Genomic DNA, 10,479 nt, shown 5'->3' with positions numbered 1-10,479 from the left:
ACAAGAATGATAAGTGTCTTGTGTTTGAGTTTTGCTAACGAAAATGAAATACGAATGTGCCATGATTTATTGTTAAATGTGCATGGTTATTTGAATGATGTCCGGGCTAAGTCCCGAAGGCTTTGTGCTAAGTGACCATATCCGGACTAAGATCCGAAGGCATTTGTGCGAGATACTAATTCCGGGCTAAGCCCGAAGGCATTGGTGCGAGTTACTAAATTCGGGTTAAGTTCCGAAGGCATTTGTGCGAGTTACTAAATCCGGGTTAAGTCCCGAAGGCATTTGTGCGAGTTACTATAACCGGGCTATGTCCCGAAGGCATTTGAACGAGGAGCTATATCCGGTTAAATTCCGAAGGTATGTGATTTGGGAATGAATGATCTTGCTGTAAAAATTTCAGTTAATACTCTAGAAACATCCCAACATTGAGGTATGTTTCGTATGTGCTTGAATTTAGTTGAGCCCTTACAAATAAGTATTCGCTCAGTTGATAAACGAGCTACCGGCCTTTGGCTAAGTTGATCTTTTGTGTATGTACATAAGGGTTGGTAATGTGAAGCAAGTATGATATCGAAAATTTGTGCATATGAAATTATCCGTTTAGCTATATAAATGTTATACTTTTGTTGTGCTGGAATTCCTTGCTCAAAACTTACTAAGCATAAATTGCTTACTCCGTTTCATTGCTCCTCTGTTTTATAGATTCGGTTCTCCAGCTATCAGACTCGGGATCTTGAAGTCAAAGTCGCCCACACTATCAAAGCCCCCTTTTGGTACAATTTTGGTTGAACTTCGAAATGGCATGTATAGGACTACCCGTTTGTTGTGGGTCATGGACCCTTTGGACTTGTATAATTTTGGTTAGCCATGCGAAAATGGCTTATATATGTTTGAGTATAATGTTATAATCATTTGGTGTGGATATGCTTGACAAGGATTGGCCATGGGAATGGTTAATCACTATCATAAATTGTGCTATTTATGCTAAAAGGGCTAGTTGAATCATGGAAACTATGAAATAGGTAAAGTCTACCTTAAAGGCAGATGCTGACAGCAGCAGTGATGTAGATTTGGAAAATCACTAAAAATAGCAGGAATGGAATTAAATAGTGAATAAATTATGTAAACGAACCTTGATGAATCTATTTTCATAGGAAAGTAACGAAACAATAATACGGACAGTATGTTAAGAGATATTCAGGTTCTTGTGAGACAGGGCCAGAACGGTTTCTGGATTTCCTGTTCCGACTTTGGAAATTCATTATAAATTAACCAGAGACAATTATGAGTCAAGCCATATATGTATAGATTCCTCTCTAAGTCTAGTTTCTATAGAAACAAACGGCATCGGTATTGAAGCCCTGTACAGGGAGATATCCAAGTCGTAATGCGCAAAGGTCAGGGTAGTCGATCCCTGTAACATGGGAGACTTTGACTAATAAACTGTACTAATTGGCCTGACCAAAAATTCTATAAAAAATATGTAGATGGGCATATAAGTCTAGTTTCAGGGAAAATTTACGGAACTGGATTCCGAGTTTTTGAACTCAAGATATGATTTTTAAAGCGACTATTACGCAGATTGGCTGTGTCTGGAAATTTTTTTTTAAAAGTCTGTTAACACCTCGTGTTCGACTCCGGTGACGGTCTCGGGTTCGGGGTGTTACAGTATATTTTGTTCTTTTAGTTTTCTTTCTTCTTTCTTATAAAAGACTTTTTAAAGGAAGATGGATAGATCTTTTGGGTTCCATTGGTTTCACATCTAAATGAGCATTTCTTATCCTTATCTCTATATTGTGCTTATTAAATTTTTGATGAAATGTCTTTTTGGATATTAAGCTTTACATGTGCTAAATTGTTACATGGTTGGTTTATTGTTACCTTAAGTCAATGTTTGTTCTTGATTAATTGGTTGTTCGATTATATTGAAATGCTTAATATGCTAGAATTGATGCCTCTAGTGGAAAACCTAGATAAATGAGACAAAGATGAGAGTTTATCCTTAGATAGTTTGATATGATTGTACTAAGTAGTGAGACTGAGAGGTAATCTATATGCTTAGTTGAGACCAAGAGGTAACCTCACGTGGTATCTTTTAGTCTAGGATGGGACTAAGAGGAGATTCTTAACTAAGAGTGGCAACCAATATAATTGGTATAGGTTCATTAGTTTAATTATCACTCAATTAATCAATCGACTATCTTTTAATCATTTACATTACCTAAAACAATAGGAAGAAAGTTTAGTTTAGTTAGTTTAATTAATAGTTTAATTTTATTTTATAAACCATTTTATTTGGATTTGCAGTAATAATTTTTGACTCGATTAGATTAGTATTTGCTTAACTTGTAATTAACTTGATAAACACATTTACCCATTTGGAAATCCTTTGAGTTCGACCCCTTGGAATACTTTGTGTTCCATCGAAACTATAAATATTACAATTGACATTGTTTGCTTGCAGTTAAAACCCTCTTTTTAAATTGTTTCATAAAATCATTTGTTTTTCTACGCACAAGTGCGTGTGGGTCATGTTGTTGGCGATGTTGTTAGGGATTGTGATGGTGTAAATGTGTTATTAAGTTAGTTATTTTAAAATAGCAGTATTAGTCGAAAGACGAGGAAATTAGATAGTATTTTTCCATTGTATAGTGTTTTATTTTTGTGATTTTATTTTAATTTATGTTGTTGAATATTTAGCTTAATCATGTTTAATAACAATGGATATAAGTGGCCACGAGACAAATACAATTATGATGGAGATCAATTGAGTTCAACGAATGGAGATTCGATGAACCATTAGAGCTATGATGGTGATTGCAGATGGCAAGAGTATTTATACAAGCGTCCTTATGGTTTGTATGGATATGCAACTGAGATGGGTAGTTACAATCAAGGGTGGTTGGATAATTATCCAACACAAGATTCATATTCTTCATATTACTATCTAGAAAGTAATATGGATAGTGATGAGTAAAAAGAAGACCCATCTCTTACTATATGGGTGGAATGTTGGAGGAGAGCATGTCTTCATTACAAGATGATGTGTCCTCTATGTCCAAGATAGTGGAGTAAAAATTGGAAGCCATCCAATGCAGAACCACAATGAACACTCTAATGAAAAAAGTCAAGCATGATGTTCTCAAGCTCGAGAACGAGGGCCACTCCACCGTTATTGAGCATGATGAGTTAAACATAGATTTTCAACAATATTTTAGAGTTGCAGACCGTAATAAGGTTGTGGGAAACGAAAAAGCTGTCTCCATTCTGATTGACATAGGAATAGGATTAGAAGTATGAGTAGGAGTAGTGTTAGATGTAGAGGATGAACTTAAAATAAAATCAAGTGAAAGTATGGAAGAGTTGACATACTTTCCGACTATTGTTGAATATGAGCCATCTGACGAACTTAACGAACATACCTATCTTCAGTTTAAAATGAGAATTGAAGTCTAGGTACGTACGACTTATGGCGACATTGAGTTTGTGATACCCAAGGCTATAGTACCTCGAAATGAATTTTGGAGTTGGTTAGGATTTGGAAGCAAGTGGTGTCTAGAAGTTCAAAAATAAGACAACAACAATGTGGTCAAATGCCAAGGGGGTCCTTATTTTATTCATGAAGAACAATTGACGATTCAAGGTCTCAAGGACCTTTTGGAAGTTCTTCTAAGGAGGGGATACAGATTGTCCAAAATTTGATAAGTTTTCTTTTTGCTAGTTTTTATGTTGTTTTTATTTTCTTTTTGTTGCATATTTTACTTTTGCAGTGTCTGCTTTGTCTTTCTATGTAGGTCTTCCCATCAAGAGCTACACAACATTGAGAGCTTCAACGATGTTTGAGGACGACTCCACCATTTTGTTTCACATAATCTTAAATCGAGGGAGTTTCCTTATACTTTATCTTTAGTTGGGACACATTGGGGACGATTTGTAAGTTAAGTGTGGGGGATGTATGTAGAAATTTTAATTTATGTGTTTTATTTGCTTGTCAGTGTTTGTTTTGTGTGTTTAATTTTTTGTCTTATTTTGGGTGTTTGCATAGTGCTTGGACAATAATTGGGCAGTAGGCCATGGGCTGTAAATATCAAATAAGTATGTTGAATTGCCAAGCATGTAAATTTTGACTGATACTAGAGAATTCAATGTTCTTAATTGTAGACTAATTAGTTCGATTAGTTAATTTGTATAATAGATTAAAGGTAATAACCTTTAATAAAAATGTATAAGGTGTGGCATAGGATGAATGAAGTCTGTGGAGCCTTGTAGATAAATAAATTAAATTGTTAATTGTTCATTTGAATAGATGTATGCATGATAGAAGTTGTGTTTTGTGGATATTTTGTGAAAGACCTTAGGCATTGTTTACTTAGCCTAGAGCCTAAAAACCTTACCTTTTCTATATACCATTAGTTCCTACACTTTGAGCCTAAAGTATCCTTTTCTTGTTAAGCATTAATATTGAAGCCTTAAGCCTAAATGAGTCAAGAACTCAACCCTTCACTATCCCAAATGCTACAATGCACTATGTAATGGATGTCGAGACATGAACAGTGAGGGTTAGGTAGAGATGTTAGAGTAGCTTCTTGTGTGATAAAAAGGAAAAGTAGAGACTATGTGATATAGTACATATAGAAACTTACTAATTCGAGTTATAAAAAAAAGATAAAAATAAAAAAATTGAAATGATGAGTGAATAAAAGCAATGTGTGACTTAAAGTCATTGTGAGTGAAAATAGTGAAAAAAAATAAAAAGAGCTTAAATAAAATAAAAATTGAACTCGGAAAGAAAATCTTTCAAGTCCTAATGTATTAATTCTTACTAGTTTCGTATGTGGCAATATTGCGTAATATCTTCTAAAATTTTGGAGAAATAAGATAGGTGAGGGAAGAAGAAATAATGAGGCGAGCTTATGAATAAATTTGGGGCAAATGGGAAACAATGTCATGTGCTTAACCATTTCTGGTGCTTGAAACTGTTTTGAGCTATTTGTTGTTTCAACTGTGAACCATCCTAAGGCTCAAAACATTACAAGCCTAGAAGACCTTTGGGACTCAAATAATTCACTAACACAATAATTCTTGAATTACTTGCATTTTTGTGGATGAACAAGACCAATTAATTTTTTATATCTATGAACTATTCATGTAATCCATTTTGATGGACAACTCTTGTACATGCATTTGTTTTAATTTCCTTTATATTTATTAGCACTTTAACTTATTGAACTAATTGTGTTTGAATTAAGAATACCTGAGTTAATTAGATATCACTCTTAAGTTGCATGTGAGGTAGTTTTCGTACAAGTTCAATGTTTTACCACTATGTGAACTAATTTTTTGATTTAGTTCAAGAGCTGTCTTTTTGCATGTTTTATGTGTTTGTATGAGAGCAAAAAGTGAAGTGTGGGAGAGTTTGATCTGCCGCAAATTGATACGTAAAGTTAGGCTCTCCATTACACTTAAGGAGCTTGTTCTCAAGTAATTTAAGTGTCTTTTATACTTTTTTTTAATTTTTAGTTTGTTAACAAATTTTTTTATTTGTTTAAAGCCATTTTTGGGACCCAAATTGGCCAATCGTGTCATAGGGAACCTCACAAGTTGATTGAGTATTGTAGGAGTCGACGGTGGCCCAAACGTGAAGAAAATATCACCTAGAAAGGAGGTATCATGATATCAAAACATGGAAGTTTAAAATAAGAAGAATAGATGCCATTTATAGTGGTATCGTGATACCGAGACCCCCGAGCTCCCAATCTTAAGATTGTTGTGGGTATCGCGATAACCAAGCTTGATGAGTGAAAATCTGCAGGGACAATTTTGTGTCCAAACGAGCTTATGTCTTCTTACTTAAGCAAAAAGTGATCAATGTTAGGTTAAATATTAGTAGGCCATAAATACAACTTTATAACCCTTTGTTATCAGATTTTTGGTGGCTGATAGTTTCCTTTATTTTCCCATAGTTGTAGGGTTAGGTTTTCTTTTACTTTTCATTTTTAGTTTAGGTTTTCTCTTTTCTTTTTAGAGTAGATTTTATTCTTGAAGTTTTCTTTCTTTTTTATTATAAAAGACTTTATGAATGAAGATGGATGAAGCTTTTATGTTCCATGGGTTCCACATCTAAATGAACATTTTTTATCCTTATCTTTATAGTATACTTATTAACTGTTTGATGAAATTCTGTTTGGATGTTAAGCTTGCTAAATTGTTAGATGGTTGGTTGGTTGTTAGCTTAATATAATGTCTATTCTTGATTAATTGGTTGTTCGATTATTTCAAAATGCTTAATACGCTAGAATTGAAGCTTCTAGCGGAAAACCTAGATAAACGAGATCGAGAGGAGAGTTTATCTTTAGATAGTTCAATATGAATGTTTTATTTTCAATTCGAAAATAACACCAACTCCCTTATTGAACATACTCACTGAAAACAAATTGAACGAAAGTAACTATAAGGAATGGAAAAGGAACATGATAATTGTCCTAATTTGTGAGAAACTTAACATAGTTCTTGACAATAAGTGTCATCCGACTACTCAAACTGAGGCTAGAAAATGCTAGGAGTAGTTTGATGAGATAGCTCGTTGCTAAATGTTGGCTAGCGTGACCAGCACCTTATTTATAACTCTTGAAAAGAGTTATATTTCAGGCTTTAAGACTTGGTTAATTGTTTGTACTTGAGTAAAATTAGTTGCATTTTAGGAACCTATTTTAGTTTTTTTTTTATAATATTGCATCATGAAGCTTGGATTGTGCTTTCAATGTCCTTATATGTTACTTTTACTTGTGGGAGGAAATGAATTGCATGTTGATTATAGCATGTGCAAAAAGGAGGAAAAGAAATGAAGGAGTGAAGTTCTTTCATGAAAAAATGTTGAATAGATTGCCAGCACAAATGCCATGAAAATTCTAGGAAGATATTGGTTCAGCTGTCAATTTGTACCACTCTCAACCAGTTGTACTTGTACCATAAATATCCACTTGAAAAAGAGGGAGAAAAGAGTGTGTCCTGAGAGGGGACCTACCCTATAAAAAGAAGGAAGAGAAAGAGAGGGATTAGGTAGTTTTTCCTCTCACACAATTTCTCATGGGAGATCTAGAGACACAAGGAAAGAGGGAGAAACAATGCTGGGTTTGTACAGAGAAGCAACACAAAGAAGAATGAGAAGCATTCAACCCTGGGCTTTATACAGAGAAAGGAAGAAACAATGCTGGGTTTGTACAGAGAAGCAACACAAAGAAGAATGAGAAGCATTCAACCCTGGGCTTTGTACAGAGAAAGGAAGAAACAATGCTGGGTATCCTTCTTAAGGCTTGTAGACATTCAAAACCTTAGGTAGGGTAGCTTAAAGTCTAACTCTCGAAAGAAGCAAACTACCTTAAATTTAATTTGAATAACAGATTGGTTAAGATTTTGCCATGGCATTATTGTGTTATGAGGAAAGAATCTTAGTAATCCCAACCTTCCCATTCAACAATGTAGATCCTCTAAACTTTGTGTTTGTATCTTTGTCACAACATTTTTAGTTTGTTATTTGATTTTAATATTGCATACATGATTATTCTTCTACAAATTATTATTCTGTTTTACCACAACCTGATTCATATAGTTTATAGTAATAGCTTAACCGAATTAATCGTATCCGATCCCTGAGGAATCTTACTTACTACTTTATTACTTGATTTGATGTGCACACTTGCACATTCGCATTTTATATTCACATGTGACAAGTTTTTGATGCCATTGTCGGGTATCGAAAATTTGGTGAAATTTGATTTTGTTATTTTCTTATATAATTCTAGTAGTTTTATTTAACTTTGTTGTTTTTAATTTCTAAAGGTTTTCTATTAGTGCATGAGTAGAGGAATTCCTGCTAATGAAGAGTATCCTTTTAAAATAGAGATCGAGAGAACTTTGAGAAGAAAGAGACGAGAATTGCAAGATATGGCTAGGATTGGAAATGATCCAGGTAGGGAAGATCTATTACATCCGAATTGTCAGGATGTTGATTTGCTTATCCTTCGTGTGATGGAAGATATAGACAGACCCATTCGAGAGCATGTTGTGAATAGTCAGGTCACACATTTAAGCTCAGTTGTTCGAGTTGAAACCGATAATGTTTCAGATGTTGCAAACGGTAGGATAGTTCAGTGAATTACCTACCAAAGATCCACGACGGCACTTAAGACTTTTCTTAGAAGTCTGTGACTCATTCAAGCAACAGGGTGTTCCTGAAGACACCCTGCGACTTAAACTGTTTCCATATTCATTAAGAGGTCGTGTAACACCCCTTACCCGTATCATATGTCAGGACAAGGTTCGAGGCATTACCGAAGTTAAACATAAACAAGCATACAAATCCGGGCCATAAAATTTCATCCAAATTTGAAACCTTTAAATCACATGCAATTTGTCCCTTAAAAGGTCCTACGAGGCCCGAAACATACACCGAGAGTAGTTTGGGACTATATCGAGAACTTTCAGAACCTTTATGACACTTAGAAAATTTTTCTTATTTTGGAGAGTCACACGCCCGTGTGGCTTGGGACACACTCGTGTCCTCAACCCGTATAACTCTCTGACTATGACATTATCAACCAAAATAAGGTCACATGGCCAAGTTGCATGCCCGTGTGCTCAAACCGTGTGGCAAATTAAATTCCAAAATCAGGGGTAGACTTCACATGGCCTGGGCACATGCCCATGTCCTAAGGTTGTGCCCTTCACACGGTAGAGACACACGCCCGTGTGTTTACTACTGGGCATTTTGTCTTGCATTAATTAGGGTGCAGGGGACACACGACCGAATCACACGCCGATGGGGAAAACCGTGTGTCACACACGCCCATGTGTCTACTCGTGCGGACAACTTTGAGGCTATTTTCCAAGCCATTTGACACCTTTAAATGCTTATTCACTCACTCATCTTTGATGGCATGCAACATATAGAATTAGTCACTCAAATACTCATAAACATGATTAACCCATGCCTTTGTAATGTCAACATATCTCCTATCCCAAACCATCATGCTTTCATATGGCATTCCACACCAATTTCATATTCATTCATCATGCTAAACCTACTTTCAATTTACTTAATTATACCATAGTTTTAGTCATACTTATTAGCTATGATTCATTCATTTAGCACATGTGTCATTCATCACACATCTCATCCAGAAGCAATCACGTCAAGCATAATACATTGTATGCATGCATAATTGATTAGGGTTATAACCCAAATAATCAATATGAACCACATCACATGGCCATATACAAAATTAATCAAATATTTCCACAAGCCAACACATTTGGCTAGACCAATATGACATATAACAAAAAGACCAAGTCCCTATACATGCCATACTTAAAATGTTAAGACTAACTATACCCAATGTCCAGTTGATAGTGTAATCGAGCCTCTGACGTCCTTCGATCCCTGAGCTAGCTTGGCGATGCTAGAAGAAAATTAAAAAAAGAGAGAGGAGTAAGCATAAAGCTTAGTAAGTTCACATGCAAATAAATAGCAACTTAATCATATATATAAATAACATTGACATAACATAGTTTACTTATGTGTTATCATAAATTCATAGGCATAGCTTAAATTTGAAGACATAACTTACACATTTTCAATCTTACCAAAAGTTCATCACATACCGAGATCATTCATGAGTTTTTCATATATATCTGTACCAACCCGTAACACATTGTCATATTTCCTCATCAATGACTTGTCAAATAACTCACAGGTTTACCCGTTGAACAGTCGAAATACTATCGGATACACGGAAGACTTGCACATAGTGCTTCAAACGTAGCCACATGCTACCTCATATCACAATAACATATTGCTCGATCTCAAGCTAATCATGGGCCTGCTCACATAAGATGACAGTTAGGACGTAACTACTCGAGCAGCTCACACAAGCCGACAGGTACCCGCAACACATGTCGGGCTACCCAGTCACCAGTAGAACGTACAAGACTAGCACCTAGATTCACATAATCACATACACATATAATCTCATGAGCTCATAATCACATAGCTCCTAGTGACATGTCACTTGTATCCCAAACTATTCCTAAGGTTCAAACGGGAATTTCTTGATAACTCGTATTCGTCGAACTTGTTCACAATGTCATTCTCATTGACCATAAAGTCATTCATACACTCGTCATAATAATTAAATATAGAAATTCCTACATTAATAACGCATTAAAACATGATCCAATATTGCATTATTTACACATGAACTTACCTCGGTACAAAATATGGACAATTAATTCGATTTAGTCCAAAATCTTGTTCTTTCCCCGGTCTAGGTTCGGACTCCGTTTTTCTTGATCTATAATAGCAAATTCAGCTCATTTAATCAACACATTATTCAAATCAATCCAAAAACTATATTTATGCAAAATTATAGTTTTTCCTCTAAACTTTTACATATTAAAAAATTAGTCTCTAGGCTCGTAAAA

Source organism: Gossypium hirsutum, chromosome A03 (assembly GCF_007990345.1).
Source record: "Gossypium hirsutum isolate 1008001.06 chromosome A03, Gossypium_hirsutum_v2.1, whole genome shotgun sequence".
NCBI lineage: Eukaryota > Viridiplantae > Streptophyta > Magnoliopsida > Malvales > Malvaceae > Gossypium > Gossypium hirsutum.
The sequence above is the reverse complement of the archived record's forward strand: the minus strand, read 5'-3'. Positions refer to the sequence as shown.